This window comes from Camelus ferus, chromosome 20 (assembly GCF_009834535.1).
Source record: "Camelus ferus isolate YT-003-E chromosome 20, BCGSAC_Cfer_1.0, whole genome shotgun sequence".
In the NCBI taxonomy this organism is placed as follows: domain Eukaryota; kingdom Metazoa; phylum Chordata; class Mammalia; order Artiodactyla; family Camelidae; genus Camelus; species Camelus ferus.
The window spans coordinates 9,669,924-9,691,995 of NC_045715.1; the positions used below are offsets into that span (position 1 = coordinate 9,669,924).

At 46.0% G+C, this 22,072-nt stretch overlaps 1 long non-coding RNA gene across 3 annotated transcripts in view; it reads left to right on the top strand.

The window, feature by feature from the left end:
• The window catches only part of LOC106729330, a 71,808-nt gene that overhangs the window by 43,300 nt on the left and 6,436 nt on the right, over positions 1 to 22,072 (top strand). For all 3 annotated transcript variants that reach the window (XR_004313432.1, XR_004313430.1, XR_004313431.1), the window contains 2 exons: positions 16,839 to 17,287; positions 20,510 to 20,646. This is a non-coding gene — a long non-coding RNA (uncharacterized LOC106729330). The remainder of the gene's footprint in view (positions 1 to 16,838; positions 17,288 to 20,509; positions 20,647 to 22,072) is intronic.

Genomic DNA, 22,072 nt, shown 5'->3' on the forward strand with positions numbered 1-22,072 from the left:
TGCATGAATGTAGACTTAAAATTCTTAATTAAAATATTTGCAAGTCAAATCCAATGATGTATAAAAAGTACAAATGAGAAACAGTTTGGGTTAATTCCAGAGATATAGGAATGGTTTAATAATCAAAAGACAGCAATTATAGTTTATCATATTAACAGAACAAAGGAGAAATATAAATTGAATAAATTATAAGATAGACAATATGGAATAATAAAAATAGAATAAAGATGTGGCCATCTCAATAGATGTAGAAGAAGCATTTGATAAAATTCAATGTGCATTTTTGATAAAATCCTTACTTATCAAAATAAAAATAGAAGTCATTTCGTTAGTCTGATAAAGTGTTATATACAAAAAAATCTACTGCAAAACATCTTTTTAAGGTAAACAACATTTTAAAGGTAAAAGAGTTAAGCCATCCTTTGAGATTAAGGATGAGAAAAAATACCTGAATCACTTTTCTTCAGTGTTCTACTAGAATTACGAGCAAGAAAAAATACAAGCAAGGAGGTTTCAGAAGGAAGATATAAATACTGTTGATATTTGTAGATGACATGATTGTACCTTCAGAAAAAGACAAAAGACTTTATAGAAAATCTATTAGAATTAAATAAATTCAGTGATGCCACTGAGTACATCAATATACAACAATCAGTTGTATTCCTAGATACAGTAGTCCCCCGTTATCTGCAGCAGATGTGGTCCAGGACCCCCACTGGATGCCTGAACCTCAGATAGTACCAACCTCACATAGACTATGTTTTTTTCTGATACAGGCACTAAGGAGACAAGTAGCATATATAGTGTGGATACACTGAACAAAGGGATGATTCAGGTCCTGGGAAGATGGAGAGGAACAGTGAGGGATTTCATCATGCTACTCGGAACAGCACACAATTTAAAACTTATGCATTATTTATTTCTGGAAATTACTATTTAATATTTTCAGACCATGGTTGACCACAGGTTACTGAAATCAAAGAAGTTTAACCTTGGGTAAAGGGAGACTACTGTACTAGCAACAATTGCAAGAGAAATAAAATCCACACCATTTACAGTAGCATCCCCAAAACACCAAGTATCTAGAATAAACACAATGAAAAATGTGCAGGAAAACATTGTAAGAGAAATTAAATAAGGTCTGAATAAAAGAGGAATGGACTATATTCATGGATTAGGAGATTCAATATTATAAAGAAGCCAACTGATCTAAATATTTAGGATTTAGAATTTTTTTTTCTTTTTTGGGGAAAGCAACATGTTGATTATAAAATTTATACGGAAATGCAAAGGATAATAGCCAAGTACTCCTTGAATAAGAAAAATAAAATTGGAGGGTTCATTATATTAAGAGGTATTACAAAGCTGCAGCAGTAGTAAGAGAGCTTACTACTCATACAAAATAGAACATCAAGCAGTGTATTAGAAGAAAGTATGAAAAACAGACTCCTTTATATAAATTCATACTTGATTAATGAGAGAGTTAACACAGCAGTGTGTTGGTTAAAAGATGTTTTTTCATAATGGTCTGAGTCAATTAAATATTCATATGTCAAAAATCTTGATTCCTCTCTTACACCATATAAGTGACATCAGTTCCAAGAAAATTAAAGATCTAAACATGAAAGCTAAAATAATTCAACTTCTAGATGAAAAATAGGAGTCCATCTTCATAGCCTTAAGATGAGCAATTGCTTCTCAAACAGGACACAAAACAGTAATAACCATAAAATAAGCAATCGATTTATTTAAATACATTTAAAAAAAGAACTTCTATTCATGAAAAGAAAACAATAAGATACTGAAAATCAGGCCAGGGAGTGGGAAAAGATATTTGCAATATATCTGTCTGACAGAAGTCTCCTGTCCAGAGTAGATAAAGAAATCCTATTAATAAGAAAGAAACAGACGACCCAATAGAGAAATGGGCAGAAGTCATAAAGAGGTACTTCAAAAAGAAAACATACAAATGGCTAATATACACATGCAAAAGTATTAAATTAGTTTTTAGGGAAATGCAAATTTAAGCTGTACTGTGACTTTGCTACACATCTACCATAAGGGCTAAAATTAAAAAGACTGACCATACTAAGTGTTGGCAAGGATGTGGGGTACAGGGTCTGACATCTCGTATATAGTGTCATACAGCGCAAACCAGTGCAACGCCTTGACAAACTACGTGGCAGTGTCTGCTGAAAGCTGAGCTGATACGTGCCACGTGACTCCGCAGTTCTTCTCCTAGTGTTTGCTGAGCAGCCCTCTTCCAGTTCTGCTCCCTTGCAGAAGTCCAGCGCTTTTGAGGGCCCAGGAGAACAGTACATCATTCGGGCCATTCTCTGCCCAGGGTGCCGTCTCCTGGGACTTGCAAAGCTGAAGCCCTCCTGCTGACCAAACAGTGCTACGCTTCCCACCGTCCTAGCTGGACCCGAGACAGGCCGAGTTCCTTGGAGTCATGGGGAGCAGGCCACCCCCTGGTGTCTACTTTGTAATGGAGGCCAAGGGCAGTTCTGCTTGTGCCCCCTTTCTCTTGAAACCGCTTGGCTTTTTAACTGCTTCTGCCTGCTGGCCCTCTCTCCATAGACCAAGGCCACAGTTCCCAGGCTGCCCCTTCCACCTCGGTCATCGTTCCTAGGTACCTGTCATCAACTTTCCCAAAGTGCAAGCAGATGCCTGCAGGCGACTTGCAACAGTAGCTCATCAGACACCCAGGTTCTAGCTTCTGCATTAGGCCTGTGGGGACCCCTGTGACATGGTGTGTTCTTTCGGCTGCAAGTAACAGAAACCCCAAATAGAACCTTAAATCCATAGACATCTGCTTTTTCACTTAAATCCGGAGGGAGGTGGAGGCTGGTGTTAAGGTTCAGTTGCTCAGTTGAGTCTTTAGGGAGCAAGGTGTTTTCTATCTGTTCACTCTGTTACCCTGAGTTGACTTTTGTCTCCTGTCTTCGCCATCTTGTGGTTGTAAAATGGCTTTTGTAGCTCATAGCATCAAAACCATGTGCAGGGCAGAAACACGGGGAAGGGATGGGAGAGTGGGAGAGCTCGCTCTTTTCCCTTACCTGTCTCTTTTATCAGGGGGGGAAGCCTTCCCATAACCCAACCCGCATTCTTAGCAAACTTCCTTGTGTCTCCTTGGCCAAAACCAAGTCACACTGGCACCCTGGATACGAAGGACACTGGTCAGTGAGTAGTATTTGGTAGTTCAGAATAGCTTTTGCATTAGGCAGCCAACAGTGACAGAAAACAGTCATTCAGAACAACAAGCAGAAGCAAAGAGGTTGTATAATCTGCCTACAGCTCTGAATAATGGAGTTGGATTTACCTGTTCAGCTTGTCTCTCTCTGGGGACAGAGGTGTCCTTGACTAATCTTCCTCATGCAGCCTTTGAGATTACGGGCTTGATTTTTCTGTGTTTGCAGTCAAAATGAGGTTTTTCTTTGGTAAATATGATTTCCTAATAAAAGTGCTAAATTATTTCACTGAGTGGTGACTCCAGACTCTCCTCCCCGCTACTTGTTTGAACATCAGACTCAATTCCCCCAGCGTCATCCTAGACAGTTTGAGGGAGGGAAGGGATGAGAAGCCTCTGCTCAATCAACTATCTGATTAATACAGGTGCGGTATGCAAATTGCTGACTTTCTAAAAATCGGAATAAGATAAAACATGCTTACAACCGCTCTTAGCATGTCTGTTTTCTTCTTCTAAATCTCTTAACATCTTCTTCCCCAACACTACCTGTTATGTGTGGTAGGATGTTGTATTTTTGAGACTGGTTTTATTTTTGCCTTCTTCTCTTTGCCCCTAGTTGCTTTCCTCCAGACTTCTGTGCTTTTCAGCCAGTCTTTGCTGACTATCTAACGTGAGCAAAGCACAAATCCAGCTGAGAAAATGACAGGTTGCAGTATGTTTACACTGGTATTAAATCTAATCACAATATATGCCCTGATCTGGACGTGGCACCTCCCTATGAACAATAGATACTTATTTATCTGTAAGATGTTTTTACGACCTAGTTCCTCTGTCATTGCTCGGCGAGTATTTCCAGTCCTCTTCCATGATGCCTTTACAGCAAATGTAGTGTGTCAGGAATTCGAGATTATCCTTTCCAGCGTAGTCGGAGGAGATGAATTGACAAGTTGTTTCTGTTTTTGTGTCTACCTGTATTTCATGTGTACAAATATCCAGCGTGTATTGTAAATTGTTGCTGTTTTAATGATTCCTTCCGTCAAAACAGTCCATGACCCTGCTTGAAGCTCTCAGCATGTTAAAGATGTGATGCAGTGAAAAGCTGAAGGTTTAAGGGAAAACCAAGGATAGAAGAGATGGTTTAGAAGATGCAGGCTGTGCTAAGTGAGAGAGGAAAGGCAAAGAGCCTGCACGCAGGGTTTTAGGGCACAGCAAAGAAGGAAAATTCAACTTGAAAGGTCAGGGTCTGAGAGGTGGGCAGCCTGACTGATGAGTTGGGTGGCGGGGAATCAGAGCTGCACAGCCAGGGGTCCTGCCTGCAGCCATGCACCATCTCCTGCATGGAACAGTCACCCTAAGCTGAGCTCAGATCTCAAAGGCAACACAAAGGAAGCAGACACGGGCAGGAGGGCAGGGCAGTTAAAGGCAGTGCAAGAGTGCGAGTCTGCTGTCGAGGTGCTCTGCTAGCACATGCGGTGTCTTCAAAATTTTTTTCACAGACACAGTTTAATTGGAGCCTTAGGTTTTTTGTTTTTGTTTTTGCAAAATGTGGGTTTTTAAAAAATGTGTTTGAAAAAAAAAATTTGTTTGCATTTAAAAAGTAGCTTCATTGAGATACAATTCACAAACCATGTAATTCATTCATTTACATGTACGATTCAGTGATTTTTGATATATTACATCATTAGTCTTTCTAAATCAGGGTGAAATATATCTCACATAAAATTCGCCACTTGAACCATTTTTAAGTGTATGGTTCAATGGCATCAGTTATGTTCACATTGTTGTACAACCATCACCAGGATCCATTTCCAAAACTTTTTTTTTAACTCTCCCAGTGTTACTGAACCGAACTTGGGTCTAATCGCCCACCAAGCGGTGAAGTCAGTCTGTTGACACCGGGTTGTGGTGAAAGAAAGTACAGCGTTTATTACAAGGCCAGGCAGGGGGAACAGGCAGCGCATGCTGAAAAGACTCGGACTCCCCCGGGGCTTTCAGGGAGGGTTTTTAAAGGCAACATTTGGGTTGAGGATTGCGGGGTGCATGACCTTCTTCTGCCTGGTTGGTGGTAAGGTAACAGGATAATGTTGAGGAATCTTAATCATCAACCTTCGGGTTCCAGCCAGTCTGGGATCCACGTGCTTGTACGTGTGGTCACCATCCTCTGCCTGGGCAGGGGTTTAGTTTCTGCTGAACAACTCGAAGATATGTGTCAGGTTGTTATGTATATTCCTTGAGGAGGAACTGGGATTCTGTTTTATTGTTGAGCTGTTATTACCACTTTTCTTGCTTGACTGCTTTTGTTTCTGCATTCTATCACTTCCCTAACTAGTAACTGCTTGAGTATGAACTTTGGAACTCAGGGAAGGCCTAGGAGACTAAAGCCTTTTTCCTACAAACAAGAAACAGGGACACAAAGGGGCTTTTGTACCCGGGAAGGTCCTGCAGAGTCCTGCTCAGTTTCAGTCTCCCCTTTTCTTTGATACCCCTTAATCCTGAGGGAAGCAGGGGTGGGACAAGGAAAGAAAGAAAGTTTTGGACACAGAGGTTAATGACACCCTTGGCAGGGGAACTCGGTTTTAGGGGGACTCGATTTCACCAACGTATCTTTTTATGACTTAAAAAGATGTCCTCTTGAGTGGGAAGACTGAAAAAAGATGCCTCTTCCTTTGGGCTGCCGAAGCCCAGGCCTGTGTATATTTCGTGGTGAACAGAGTGTGGCTGAAATTTTGCCCCCACTCACCACATGGCCAGGCCCGGTGTGCAGCCCCCACACCCACAGCCTTCCCCAGCAGCCCTCCTGACACTGTCACCTCGGCACAGGGGTCCGGACAGAACCAGGGCTTGTCATCCGAGGGGAGAGGCAACGGAGGAGAAGAGAAAGAGGCTGTTCTTTGTCAATCCCTGATTCTGAGGCCGGCCCTGTGCTGCAGACATAGAGTCCCCCCCTGAAAAGGACTGCTTCCTGCTTTAACTCTGTGAGTCCACCTGCCTCGAAGTGTCCCCTACTTCTCCCAACTTTGCCGGAGACTCGGGGATCTGTGTGTGTGTGCACAGAGGAGGAGGCAGAGGAAAGGGCGGCTTGTGGATGTGAGAAGAGGATCGAGGAAGGCCAAGCTCTCAGCTGGCAAATCGGCCCCTACTTCCCGGGGCTGCAGGGCCTTGTCCTGTCTGGAGGCTCGTGGGGAGAACTGGTCCTTACCTCTCCTAGCTTGGACGGCCCCAGGCTGGTAGCGGCGTAATCACAATCTCTGCCTCTGTCTTCCTGGCCTTCTCCTCTTCTCTGTGTGTGTCTCTAATAAGGACACTTGTCATTTGATTTAGGGCCCACTGGGTAATGCAGGATGCTCTCATCTCAAGATCCTTAATTTCATATCCTCTACAAAGACCCTTTTTCCAAGTAAGGCCGCATCGCAGCTGCAGGCGTGAGGACATGGACACATCTTGCTGAGGGCTACCGTTCAACCCACCACACCCCTCTTTGCCCTCTGCTAACCACAGTGGAGAGAAAACCCTTTGATCCACCCACGGGCGAGGCTCAGCGCTGTGTCACCCTGTGACAGCGGTGGCAAAGCCAAGGCCAATGCTGGTGACAGATCTGTCATTTCTGAGCAGTGTGACCATTTCTATTTTAGGTTTAGATCACATGATGCAACCTGACATTAGGTAACTGCCTTCCTGTCAGGTGTGTGCACGCCCAGGACCGTGGCGCCTGCCAGGAGATGCTTGGCTTTCGGGTCAGCCTTCGAGGGGTGGTCTGTGGCAGCTGACCTGTCCCCTCGGGTGGGAGCTGGAGGGTGGCTGGTCTTCCGCAGAGTCTGTGGCTCTGAGCCTCTTCTCCTCAGTCACGTCTGGCTGACAGACCAGTGGAGGACATGCTTCCTTTTAAACAGAAGTTCCTTTCCTTCCGAGCAGATGTGGAAATCTGTCCCTGCAGGCCAGGGGCCTGGGCGGAGGCGGTGGGGCTGCCAGCTGCCTCTCTGACTTCCTGAGATGTTTTCCTCCCCACTTCCCAGGGCCTCCTCCCTGTGTTTCCGGGAGACAAGCGCAGAGACAGAACTCACTTTGGAGCTCAGAGTTTGAAGAGCTCCGAGGCTGGCAGAGGGGTGGGGAGAAAGACTCTCTGGCTTTTTCTAGATGTTTTCTATGCAGAGAATTTGACTTCTTCCTCTGAACACACATCTAGCTTTTCCCTTTTTCATGGACCCACTGCAAGATAAGCAGTGTCCGGGTAACAAGGAATCACCAAGTACGGCTAGCAGGACTTACCAGATGCTCAGTGTGTGTGTGTGTGTGTGTGTGTGTGTGTGTGTGTGTGTGTAACGCTGGGAGGATTAAAAGGGAAGGAAAGAAGCAAGGCAGTCAGTCACAGGCTGTGCACACATGGAAACATAAATGAGACACAACCTCAAGACTTCATCGAGGGGCTGCGTCAAGGTGGAAGAGTCCCCTGGGAGAGCTAGGTCGGGGGCTTCCAATTAGGGGGATAAACAAGGGTTGACAGGAGGAGCGTTTCCACGTGAGCGAGAGGGACATGTAGCCGGAGACTGGATCCGGAAGGCACGGGTAAGGAGGGGAATGAGAGGTAAACCAGGCACGCAGAGGACAACAGGGCCGAATGGGTGTCTTAGCTGGTGGCTCGTAGGAAAGCGAGAGCAGAGAGGAAGGTGGTTTAGGAGGGAGCGTCGAAAGTTCCGAAGGCTCTGGTCGGCGTTGCAGGGGTCAAGGCTGGTAGAAACCCAGAGAGCAGAATAAGGTCTTTGCAACGAGGGGCATATACACCTGGGAAGCCTGTGGAATTAATAATTTCTAGATTTGCTTCTGAATGGATAGGTATGATTCAGACCTGTGCTTCATGCATTTATCCTATGAATGAAGGTCTCTCTGGCAGGAATTCCTGCCCCAAATGGCCTTCCCAAAGTGTGGGAGTTGGATGCAGGCTGTGATGAGAAAACCAAAGTTTACTGCACACTGGGCTGGGGGTGTGTGTGTGATCTCATGTCATCCTCACAGTGACTGTCTGAATCAGTTATCATCACTCATGAGGAAACTGAGGCTCAGAGAGGTTTAGTGATTTGCCCAAGGCCACACAGTCAAAGTTACTGGCCTAGATCTAAACCTGACTCTGCTTTGCTCGAGGCCTGTTCATTCCACAGACATTTTCTGCAGGTCAGCTCTCAGCCTGACACTGGTTTTCTCCCCCACAGAGCAGGAAGCCGTCCTGCCTTCCTGTGTGTTTTCCTTTTCACCGCCCCCCTGGCTGGTGTGGCTAAGCTGACCCGGCAGCACCTGGGTTTTTTTCCCAGGCTGCACACCTGGGAAGGTTCCACTCTGGCTTATGATGACTCCACTGTCTTTAGAGCCTGTCACAACTTGTGGCTTTGCCTCCTGCCCCTCCAGTGGGCGGCACACTGCCTCTGATCAAAGCGGCCGTTCCCGTGGGGACAGCCCCGTGTGGGCAGAGCCCAGCGCTGGGCGCTTTGGAGCCTGAGCCCAGTGCTGTCTGCTCACCCCGGGCTGGGCTCGCCTGGAGGTGCACTCACTCCATCCTGTGTCTTGGGCAGAAGAAAGGGGGAAGGGTGATCCCCTCTGCAGTCGGGCCCCTGCTGCTCTCCTTGCCCAGCAAATTTGGAACAAGTTCTTTGGGGACAGCTTTTTGACAATACGCCAACCACCCATTCCTGAGACTGGAGGAAGGCATTAGGTCGCAGTGTGAGCAAACAGACGCGGTGATCAGAGTGAGGCAGATACCGGACAAGAGGTGGGGCTAGTAAACCAAAGTTTGACACGGTCCTTCCAGCGCATCTAAACTTGGATCCGCCATCTACTGAACTGGTTTAAGAGCCTCCTTCCTTTCCGTTGGCATAATAGGATGTTTAGAGTTAAAGACTCACTGTCTCGGCCAAGGGGTATTGGGTAATAGGTCAAATTTTCAAGTTATTCTCTGCAACCTCAATCTTGAAATTAAAGGAAAACTAGAAACTGTCAATAAGCTAGATTTCTAGTTCTGAAACATTTTTTTTTTCTGCTTAATAGATTGTAAGGATTTTTCAAAATCTGATAAAACCATCCCCTGTTCAGCCGGCAGGCAGTTGGGATAAAGAGGGCAGAGGCAGGAGACCTGAGGATTCCACCCCAATGAGGTGTGGGTCCTGGGACCACCCCTGCGCTGCGTCTGACCTCGCTTGTCTCAGACGCAGCAGTGACCACAGTTCCTTCTCAGGGAGCTGGCGTCAGGCACAGCGCGACCCACTGGCCTCTATCCTCACTGAGGACGGGGCCTCCCTCCTTGGTCTTACTGCATCCTCACACCCAGCATAATCGGAGCATGTCCAGTGCATCCTTCTCACGGCCACCCTCCCTCCCCCCATTCATCCTTCACACCACAGCGGTGTCAGGACCGAGATTAGCTTGGATCACTCTAAGCTCTTCCACGTCGCCCCATGTCGTGGAAATAGCCGTTTCCAAAGAAAAATTGACTTTTACACACAGCCACGCCTAGGTGGTAAAAAGGTCCGGAACCAAAATGAAAAGGGGAAGAAAATTAAATGATGAAATGGGTGGGAGGGGAGGGGGAGGTGGGGCGGTGCAGGAACAAGACGGAGACCCACCCGAAAGGGACTGGTCCCTGTGATCACTGAGCTGCAGAGTCTTTTTCACATCCGGGCTCCCTGCTCATCCTCAAAGGTACGTGGTCAAGAATTGATGGGTGAAAATGCAGATTGAAAGAGAAAAGGAAATGTACCTGTTGGTCAAATGTACATGATTCTCCACGCACATGTTGGGAGCTTAAAGTGGCCCATGAAGGACCAGTTTTGCTAAATCGAGCAATCCTATGGTGTCATTGGCAAAGTTCAACTGAGCACATCTCACATGTTTCAACCAGGTGCTCACTGAACAGAACTAATTGAAAGAAAGAGGGAGAGAGAGAGAGAGAGAGAGAGAGAGAGAGAGAGAGAGAGAGAAAGAAAGAAAGAAAGAAAGAAAGAAAGAAAGAAAGAAAGAAAGAAAGAAAAGAAAGGGGAAGGAAGGAAGAAAGGGGAAGGAAGGAAGGAACTGAAAGACATAAACTTCCAGCATCTAAGGAGTTATTGTAATGAACAAGCAATAGATAAAATAGTATTACTCCTCACCCTATATTTCATTTATTCTTTTATGTCACGTTCCTTCTTTCACTCCTGATTCACAGCTTCACCTTTGGAAGAGCTGGGACAGAAATACTAAGTCAGCAGCCTCTGTCAGAAGATTTAGAAATAACAAAAGACCTGTCAATTAGTTGTATTATTTATAAAATATTTCTCTTACCTTTTATGCTCACGCTGAATAGATGCAGAAGTAACCTATCAACATACACAAGTAACTATATCCCTTACTCTTAAGTTTCTTCAAAATTTTAAAAAGCACACATTCCTCCCATCTCCCCACCTGTCATGCTAAACAGTTTTGATTTCAAACATCAACCTTGAGACACAAAAGACCCCCAATTATGAGTAACAGGAATTTCTGTAATTGATTTCTTCTCTCAGGTTATTCAGTGCACACACTGGAAATAAGATTAATTAGACTTCCATGCATAATGACACACTCATTTGAAAAAATCTAATACTGTGTGAAGCTGCTTGGACCTTGGGTTCAGTTTCGCAAAGAAGTTATCACCACTCAGCATAGCGCATTTCCCACAGTAGGAGCTGAAAATGGATTTACTGACTAATCATTGGGCCACTGTTTATGTGCAGGTGAGAGAGATTTCAGCCAGTCCGTCAGCGAGCTGGCTGTCACCTATGATGTAAGGATCACGGCTCCAGGCTGTCTTAGGCAGTTCAGGTTGCTGTAATAAATTACTGTAGACTCGGTGGCTTAAACAACAAACATTTATCTCTCAGTTCTGGGGGCTGGGAAATCTAAGGTCGGAGTGCCAGCTGATTTGGTTCTTGGTGAGAACCTTCTTCCTGGTGATTACCTCACGTGGCCTTTCCTTGGTGAGTGCAGTCAGAGAGAGGGAGAGGGCTCCTGTCTCGTCCGCTTTGTATAAAGGCACTAATCCCCATTATGGGGGACCCACCCTCGTGACCTCATCTAACATCTAACCCTAATTACCTACCAAAGACCTCACCTCCAAACACTGTCACCCTGGGGCTTAGGGGCTCAACATAGGAATTTTGCAGGGATGAAAATATCCAGTGCAGAAGACAGCCCGTGGGGAAGCAAAAATAAATGAGGCCGTGAGACCCTCTGGGACTCACAGTTCAGAGAGAGAGAGACATGCAAGCAAATATAGCATTTAGAAAACAAAAAGAACTAAAAGCAAAGTGCCCTGGAGAATTGGGGAGGGGATGACAGCTCGTTATGAGCAAAGGAGCTGGAGGGACATGTCACGTTCAGGGAGCGGTGCCAGCTGATGACAGCAGTGGTGGCCACTGCTCCCATTTGTGCTGTCACCCATGGCCTCTTGGGACCTGGTTCTGCCTAGTGAATTCAGCCTCTACGAGCTACGCTTCTCCTGCTGCCTTCTTTGAGAAGCCAAAACGAGTTCCCCAGAAGCAAGAAAGGGGGGTACACTGAGGTTCCTGATCCAGCCTGGCAGCCAAGCTGGTTCTTCCTGGCTGTATTCCAGCTGGGGTCTATGGCGTGTGCTCGCTCTGGCCACCTGCAGGATGCTGGGCAGTCCTGTGAGTGCGGCTGGTGGAGACACGTTGGGGTAAAGGGGGAGCCAGCAGGGAATGGCGGGGCCTGGGGTAGGCATGGTACCTCCACCTCTGCCGGGCAGAAGCCAGAGCTCAGCACAGATCAGCCCTAGGCATTCTGGCCCTGCTCCAGCCCAAGTCCTAGGCATGCATCAGGGGCCAATCTAAAGAGACCAGGGAGGGAGTGAGTGGACTTGGGAGCGTGGGGGAGCTGAATGCTCCGTGTCAAATCACCAAGTGAGAGCGGTGCCTTTGTGTGAGGTGTGAGAAACGAACGGCACAAACACCCCTCTGAAAATCTGCCTTGCTGGAAACGCACACTAACGGGGTAAGGCAAAGGTGATTACCCATGTCTGTCTCTCCTTTTTGTATCTGGCGACGCCAGGGCCTAACTCTCCATCCGTTTCCCCCATTTCCTCAGAAAGCCTTGCAGTTGTTCATCAGACAGGACACTTTGTGGCACTTCCAGGCGTCCCAGCATTCCCTGCGGCTCACATGCAAATTAGGTCCTCAAGGTCATCTCCTTTTTGCTGTGAGACCATCTTGTTTCTGCTGAGTTTGGGGTCACGCGAAACCCTCAGCGCAAAGGACCCTCACCATCCTAATTGACCTGATGAATGTCAGTGCTCCCAGAAGTTTCCTGCCACTGGTGACTACCGGGCCTTTGAGCAAATCACTGAATCCCAGTTTCAGCATCCATCGCAGAGCGGGTAGAATTAGGTAATTTCTAAGATTCCTACCAAGTAAAGAGAGGAATGCTAGCATGGACCCAGACTCCTCCTACACACATTGGATTCCATGGAAAGTAAACTGAAAGGAAGCGGGGAGGAAACAGCACGTATTGGATTTCTCATTAGCCCCGCTGCCTGGTTCTCATTAGCGAGCCTTCTGGGTTATGGGCACAAGGGCCAGGACTTATTTTCATGGCTGAATAGCACATGTGAAATGTCGGCTATTTCTAATCCATATTATATGAGCTCCACACTTTGCTATCTTATTAAGTAATGGACGGCGTTCAAGGAAAACCCCACCAGGATGACGGGCTAATCCTTGAGGGGGAAAATATTGCTGTTCTGCATAAGCTCTTGCTCTCTGCTTAATTAATCCCTAAAACTTTCAGGCCTTAATGAGAATAATTAGACTTGACAGTACTGAGCCTAATGCACAACTACAGACAACAAACAGCGTGTTCAGGGTCTAAGCTTCCTGGAGCTCGCTGAAAGACAGGCTAATGTTATTTACAGCAGCCGCCGTGGGGGGCCGGACGGGGGTTCGGACTTGAAATGTGGCTCCATCTCCCCGAGGACAGTTTCTCTGAGGAGCAGGGAACTGTAGCCCCCGCTTCCCCCTTTGTGGTTTTCACTCCCTAACAAACCGAGGTCTAGACAGGACCTGGCTAGAAAGTCCCTTATTACCACCCCGGCCAGACCACATTTATCATCAACTTGAGCGTAATGCTAGCACAAACCTCCAGGCCTCTCCCGTTCAAATAATGGATTGAGGGAGCCAGAGCTGTGCGCTCCAGTCCGTGTCTGCCAGCTTCTGGAAATACCTCATTTTCCAGAGAAGTATTCATTTGTCAACAGAGGGATGGTGTTAAAACCTTAAAGACAAATCAGACAGACGGCGAGGGTGGGTGAAGCGGGCAGGGTATGGCCGGGGAGAGATGGCTGCTTCGGTTCAGGGCAGTTTCTTTGATGTGTTAGCCTCGTGCCAGCCTGTCTTCTCCAAGAAAAGGTTTAAGTCATCTTTGAAACAGTGTGGGTTCACCCTTCCCAGATGGAGTGTCTAGAAGCATTCCTCTGGCACTGCAGGGATGGCCGAGTTTGTGTGTCTGGGTCCATGGGGGACTTCGCAGAGAGGGCTGGAACGACCGGGAAGGTTCTTGGGTTTTTTGGTGGTGAAGCTGTCGGGGCTGGGCACACAGACTTGGAGAAGGGATGGCGGGCGCTTCCACCCGGTGGAGTGACATCTGAGTCCTCAGGAGTGGGGGCTGATTTCTGCACATTCAATTGGTGGTAATTACTGCAGGAGGCAGGAATTTGGTGACTGAAGCTTCCTAAACCATCCTCCAGGTTTCTACCAAGACTTACAATGTCTATTTGGCTAGAGATCCTTCTCCGAATTGAAAAACAACAGTTAAGCATAATGACTGCCCGGTGCTTCTCAGTTTTAAAATAATATAAAACTTCAAGGTTCTTGTAGATCTAAAGAGATTAAGGCAAAGGGATGCAATGTGTTATTAGAAAGCCAACATGTGACCCTTTTAAAAACAGAAATTAACGCAGTCTCACACACACACACACACACACACACACACACACACACACACTCCAATGTGAGGACAGGAACTCTGACCCTGTAAGTGGCACTAGGATAGTGACTTTGTTTTTAATTTTCAATCAAGGATCTAAAACAGACTTCAAAGGGCATTTAAGCTGACAGTTTTACTTTCTCCTTGAGGAAGAGGAAAGATGAATAAGCGTAAAGCCAGATCGTTCTCAAAATAATTGCAGCCCTGACATATCTAAATGAGTTTGTAAAAGAAAATACAGTGGCAATTGATCTTATTAATTAGAGATGTACCAGGATCGTAATACCCACTTATCCACAGGCTGCCTGCAGCTACAAAAATAAAATAAAATAAAATAAAATAAAATTAACCACTTTCTCCTGGGGAACACAATTTCTTTCCCTCCCTGCCATAGAAAGTCAGCTGGAGAAAAAAACCCCTTGTTATTGCTTCTTTCTCTCTGCAGTGGGTCACAGCCTGTAGAAAACTGTTTGGATTGGTTTCCTTTCTGCCCGTAGAGCCCAGGGTTTACACCGGATTATGCGACGCCTCGGACAGTGCAGTGGCTTCTCACCATTGATTGAATGTGTAATCTGACAAACAAACAAAATGTGCTATGGGAAAATGGGAGAGTTGTGGGTTTTTTACGGCTGTACATGTCATTTACCTGTGAAAGGTGGCAGCGGGAGCCGAGGGCAGGCGGGCCCGCCTCCATCAAGGGTTCATTCTGTCTCTGCATCCCTCTGGGCCTGTTCCTACTAACAGTCATCTGGCGTGTGGAATAGACTCAACGGAACAGCCCAGTGATGAAGTGCTGAGGGCCAGCTCCCTCTGAGTGTGGCCCAGCCCTGAATTATTGGAGGAGCCTCTTCAGGCTGACTGCATGCAAAGCTTATATACGCTTTCACTATATTGCTGCAGAGAGAATGGGAGAGAGAGGGGATGGGGAGGAGGAGAGAAAGGAGAAGAGAAGAGGAAGGGAGGAGGGGCAAGAATAATGAACTGTTTAGTACTGGAAGGAACATCTGGTGCCGCCTTCGTGATTTCTGTGTGTGTGTGTGTTTGTGTGTCTGTGTGTGTGTGTCTGGGGCAGATGTGGGCAGGGCGCTGAAACCAGGAGGGCAGGCACACTGTGCCTACAGTTGTAAGGTGCGTGGGAGCTAAAACCTAGCATGTTGGTGGCTCACCAAGATGAGTACCTGGGAGGGACTTGAACCTGCCCTTTCAGGGCAGCCTCTCTAGTTTGCGCTAAGGTGCAGTGAGGGCCGGAGGTGGTCCCACAGGCACAAGTGTGGTGTCATTTGAAAACAAAGCCGGGCGAGAGTTTTTGATACTGAAAGTGACCCACGTCACCCTTTATCTTCCCACTCATCTACAATAGAAAAAAATGCATGCCCAGCGGACTCTGTGCCCGTATCAGCAGCCCCCGTGCAAAGCTAAAGAAATGAAGACAAAAGTCTTTCAAAAGCAGAATGCACTCTAATATCATAAAGGCTGTGATTTGACTTTATTGGAGTAACAAGGGTAAATTGATTATGGGATTCTGAATAATTTAAAGGAAGGCCTGGCAGCTGCCACTGGGTCAAGGGATGCCAAAGCCTATCTTGCCTTTGTCTGATGTCCTGGCAGCAGGGTCCTTCCAGAGGAGTGAAGAACAGAGGTGGCCCCACGTCCCCTGGTGTGGTGACTCACCGGCTCGGACCTCCACGTTAACCAGGGGGAATGCAGATGCCGGAGATGCTGTTTGGATGCCAGGGGAGGCCAGGGGAAAATACAGGCCCTGAGAGCAAGTCTCCAGCTCTGCCTGGAGTAGCCTACCGGCCCCAGGCAGGGACAGAAGAATGCTCCCAACAGATCAAAGCCCTCAGCCTCTTAAAATGGAAATGAACATTTTAAAAAGGCCTTTCTCAAGGGAGAAATATGCAGTAAATCAGAGCTTTTGAAAGACAACTGGGGCCTGTGCTGGTTTTTGAATAACTTGCCATTTAATAAATGTTCTATTTTTGACCCTTTAGGGAAATATACAACCCCATCTGAAACTTATGGGCCAAAATAATTTAAGTTTTTTTTTTTTTAAATCCTCATTTTTATAAGTTTTGTGATGGAGACAAATGATCTGAAAGCTTTCTTTTTACGGGTCCAGGATGAGGCGAGGTCATTTAACAAGAGGGAAATGCTTTTCTCAGCACATCAAGTCAGACTTGGTGAGTTTTTGGCAAGTTAAGTCCAGTGCCTGGGTCTCAGGCTCCATCCATGAAGAGAAACCGGTACATAGAGCATTGAGGATCTATTCTTGGCTTTCCTTTGTAAGACCCTGACGATGATAACGTAAAGTGTCAATATACTCATTATATATATTGTCTCTTCAAAGAGACAGTGTGTGTCTCTGTATGTGCATGTGCGTGTGTGTGTACGTGCATAGAGACCTTGAGGTCCCAGACTGTGTTTCAGTGAAGGAAGGAAGTTCTCAATACATGTTTGAATTCGGGTGTTGGGTGTTTTTCTCATCTTTCTTAATCCCTACATTCCTAGGTACACAGTCGGTCCACAATATATTCCCTGTCCTTGACCGTCTTTGGGTTGGGTCATTGAGTTCCTGGGAAAGTAGCATCCTACTAAACCAGAGTCTTAAACTGTTAAAAAATCACACAGGTTCGTTTCATCTTTGTTTCAGAGGTAGAGCCTCATTTTCATGAGTGGATGCAGCAAGTGAACGTGCTTTTTCACATTACTCCATCACCATCCCCTTCTGCCGACTCTGGAGAGCAACTGTGCGCAAAGCATCCAGCTGGGATTCCCACTAACCAACTCCGATTCCAGGGCTGAGAGAGTTCAGGATCTGAGGAATGACTCAAAGACCACATGGAGTTGGGCTGTGCATGTTTTCTTTGAGTGTGGGCCAGTAGAGACCGTGGCCTCACATAATTTTTCTGCCGGGTGTGGAAGTGTGCCACAGAAAGATGATTCATGAGAAGAAATTGTCGACTTTCTGCCTGGAACGGAGTGGAAAAAACTTGGTTGAAAAAATCCCAGACATGCACACAAAAGACACATGGAACCAAATTTATATCTTTAGCTTTGGGAATCTACATTCATCATTTCTCTCACTTGACGTGAAAAAGGGTAAAAATGGGGCCACAAAGCTCTTGTTGGGTTATAAATAAGATTTTTGATTATACATTAGAGTCTGGGCCACAATAGTAGCTAATGTTTGCTTTGTGTTCCTCAATTCATAAAGTGTTTTTCCTGTATGTTTAACCTTCATATTAGCCCTGAATGTAGATATGGTCCTTTAACCATCACCTGATGAGAAAATTGAGTCTTCGTGAGAAGCCACGTGGAGAGTAAGAGTATGAGCAGTTAAACCCAAGCCCTCTGCATCCTGGGACCTTTGTTTCAGCCACAGGCTGACATTGTAATCCGACGCCAATTCTCCGACACCAACCTGGTGTCCACAATTCAGTTCAATTCTGACGTTAACTAACCAGAGTTTGCATCAGATCCCACAAGTGGAAGGGCAAGCTCTCTAACAAGGCTGCCCCTCCTTCAGGCACCAGCCACAAGTGGGGTCCGAAGGCTGCCAACACTTCTGCCGTCTTGGCTATAAATTCCGTGGCTTCCTTGATTCCTTCTGATTCAAGCATTCACTAGAATGACTCACCAAACTCATGGAAGTGCTATACTCACAATTAGCATTTTATTATAAAGCATACAACGAACATTCGGATGAAGACACGCTCAGGGCAGGATCTTGGGAACGGGGCGGATGTGATGATGGAGCTTCCATGCCTTCTCCTTGTGGAACCCGTGTGTGCTGCTCTCTCAGCACAGCAGTGCGTCCACCAACCAGGAGGCTCTCTTAGCCTCCTTGCTTTTTGTTTTTTGTTTTTTTAATCAAGGTTTCATGAGTAGGTATGGTTGATTAAATCACTGACCAGTGACCAAACTCAACCTCCAGTCCCTCTCCCCTTCCCAGGGCTCAGAGGGTGGGGCTGAAATTCCAACCCTCTGATCACCTGCTTGGTTTCTCTGGCACCAGTCTGGATCCTGAAGTGATCTCAGAGCCCTGAAAAGAGCCACCTCATTAGCATAAACTCAGGTAGGGCAGAAAGGGGCGCGTTATGAATAAGAAAACACACTCCTATCACTCAGGATATTCCGAGGGTGTCTGGAGCCCTGTGCTGAGGACAAAGACCACTGCGTTCTTTATTTTATCACTGTGGTCTACAGCAGGAAGCTTCCAACTAGGGCACCAGCAGTACCCCTTAATCTCCCACCCGCAGGTGCGAGTGGCCCCCAACCTTAGAGGTGGGTCAGTTTCCCCTCCCTTGAACGTGGGCCGACTGTGTGACTGGCTTTGACTAACGGAATGCAAAGAAAGTGACATTCCTGAACTTCTGAGCCCAGGTGTTAAAAGAGCTGGTGGCGTCTACTTTTTCTCTCTCAACTTTCTGTTCCCTTTGGAAGTCAGCTGTCATGCTTTTACATCGGTGGCCAAGCTAATTATTACAATCATGCTGCTGCTATTCGTTTTTTTTTTTTTGAAATGCCATTTTTTTTCTGAGATTGTCTTCAAAGACTGCAAGATATCTGTGGTACATATTTCTAATTATTTAACCAAAACCCATTCTTTCTTCCCTATGAGAAATGTAGAATCTGAGTATGTGGCTGCCATAGTGATAAGATGCTCCCTGGGCACATGGCTACCCAGCAGGTGACTGACTACCAGGTGTGGCCACATGACATAGGTCGCAGTGGGGGATGGAAATGCTTGTGGGTCATTTCCAGACTTTGGTTTAAAATATTGTGTATGAGTTCCTCCAAGACTTTAACCATCCTCCAGGAACCCCAGGAATCCAGCACTGACCGTGCCCTGGGAGGTGGCAGAGCAGCATGATGGAAGGAACCTGGATCCCTGCATGACCACATGGTGTAGATCTGCCCTGCCAGCCATGTTCTCTCCTCTTGAGCTTGTTAAGAAAAATATAAATTTCTTCTTTTTTCTTAAAATACCAACTGTTGGGGCTTTGGTTATAGGTTCTACAAAATTAAGCAATGAAAATGGTAACTATAATAAGTAGCAAAAAGCCTACTTGGCTAAGCAAGTCTTTGCATAGCTGCTTAGGAAGAAGTTTCATGAGTTTATAGTTAGTCCTTATATTAGGGTCACCAAGTGAGTAAACTAGGATACAGAAAAGTGCAGAGAACTGATGACAGGAAGACAGAGAAAAGAAACACTGGAGAGAGCACGATCAGAATTAACCAGGCTCAAGATTGTAACCTTTCAATATGACATGGTCCTCAAAATTTTTCCTACATGGAGCCTCACTTTAACACTCTTCTCTGTGTAACAGAATTCTGCACAACAGAGATGCTTCTGGGAAGGACATTTTGTGAGGTTCTGTTGCTAAGATATTAAACTATCAGATTATCAACAGGCCCATGTTTCAGTTACCTGCTGCTCTGTAACAAACTGCCCTGAATTTATTGGCTTAAAACTACAGAAGTGTGTGATTTGTCCCCATGCTCTAAGTTGGCTTGGATCAGCTGGGAGGTTCTTCTGCTCCACGTGGTATAGTTGAAGTCATGACGTGGCTGCATTCAGCAGGGTGGCTCATCCTCCAGGGTCTCTTTCAGTGTGTTCTCTGGTCATCCAAACATCTGACCTGAGATTCTGAAAGCATGGCAGCTGACTTCCAAAGGGAATGTTCGTTCCCCAAGAGAAAAAGTAGACGCCACCAGCTCTTTTAACACCTGGGCTCAGAAGTTCAGGAATGTCACTTTCTTTGCATTCCGTTAGTCAAAGCCAGTCACACAGTCGGCCCACGTTCAAGGGAGGGGAAACTGACCCACCTCTAAGGTTGGGGGCCACTCGCACCTGCGGGTGGGAGATTAAGGGGTACTGCTGGTGCCCTAGTTGGAAGCTTCCTGCTGTAGACCACAGTGATAAAATAAAGAACGCAGTGGTCTTTGTCCTCAGCACAGGGCTCCAGACACCCTCGGAATATCCTGAGTGATAGGAGTGTGTTTTCTTATTCATAACGCGCCCCTTTCTGCCCTACCTGAGTTTATGCTAATGAGGTGGCTCTTTTCAGGGCTCTGAGATCACTTCAGGATCCAGACTGGTGCCAGAGAAACCAAGCAGGTGATCAGAGGGTTGGAATTTCAGCCCCACCCTCTGAGCCCTGGGAAGGGGAGAGGGACTGGAGGTTGAGTTCGGTCACTGGTAAATACTTCAAAGGGAATAATCTTTTTTTTTTTTTTTGGTATGTACAGTCTGAACTGTTTTGTTTTAAAAGCCCATTAAATTATTTTGAGTCCTACCTTATAGTCTCCCCTTTTCAGGACCTCCCTCTTCTCCTGAGAGCCAAACCGAGCGCGGCAACAACTCAGCAGCAGCAGCAGGTCCCAAGGAGATGCGGAGTAACTGGCACAGGGCGCCCCGCATCCTGCCCGCGGGTTACTTTGAAATGACTCCTGCAGTGAGTATGCAGAGCCATTTCCTCATTCTCCTGACTTCCAACAGCCCTTTCCCACCCTTGTCTTTTCACTAGTGTTCACTTGTGAGGGAAAGCTCGCACCCCATCTTCTTATTTTGTGTTACTTACGAATTGCCACATATCAAATGGACATATTTGATTCTGCGGCATACATTTGAATGTTTAAAATATGCGGAGTGTTCAAGGAATGCCATTTCACTTAGCAGTCAGTGCTAACATCATTTTTTGAAATGCTCCCCGTTTCCTTGATGTAGCCAAAGCTTTATTTATCATCAGATTTGCATTTTGTGATGTATTCTTGAGCCAGCCAAACTCATCTAAAAGCGGGCTCATTTAATGCAAAGTAGATTTAAATGTGGCTGCTTTAAAATGGACCACCCTGTTTAAATGATCCTCCGGATGTAATTAGAAGAAACTTGAGTTCCATAGACAGGGAAAAAAAAAAAAAAAAGGCAAGCTAAATGATCTCCTTCTCCCTGGGTAATTTTTGACCACGCACCAATAAAACTGCTTATAAAGAAATGATTTATTTTGAATGGAACTTTCCCACAAACAGTTTAACAGGAGGTAGTTTAGGAATGACACACTACATCCTAAATGAACAGACATCCAAAATGAACAAATCATGATGTTTCCAGCTTTCAGTGTTCCTCGTCTCTTCAGACGAGAGAGAAAAGAGAAAGAAGGAAAGAAGGAGGGAAAGAGAGAAAGAATAAACAAAAAGAGAAAGCAGGAAAAGAGAAAAACAGGGTTGTGAGACCATCTAAACTCCAACTGTGACATTCAGAAGCATCTTATTATCTCTTGAGCGAACTAAGATTCTGTCACCTAACTCTACTTGCATCTCAGCCGCCATGACTGATGGTAATGTTATTTGTGAGCTAGTCGCATAAAACATCACCATCCAGATAGGATCTGGTGGTATGAGCATGCTTGTCAAATCTCCCATCCGCTGCACAATGAAACTCAGAACAGAGCTGCTGCTTCCTGAGTCCTGGCAGATCCAAGCTTGGTGCCAGCCATTAAAAATAAAAGCCCGTTAAAGTTTCAGGACATACTTGCACATTTTTGGGAGGCGCCAAATTTTCAAGAGTTGAGCCAGTTCAGTGGTGATATCACCAGACCAGCGTCGCCTAGGCAATGAAAGTAGTTGCCATGGAAACCCCAGTGCTGCGCCCATCAACAGCCTTACAATTTTGACAGTTCAGAAAGTGACTATTTAGGAATTTCAATTAGAGCAGAAATACACACATTTAGGTGAACAAAGTGCTTAAAAAGTCTATAGAAAATAATTTAGATTTAAAAAAAAAAGAATCAGAAGGCAGACCCCCGAAATATATTCTCTGTGTGGAAGTGCATTTCAGGAATAATGTAAAAAGCACTCTGTAAAGAAAAAAGATGTTAAAGT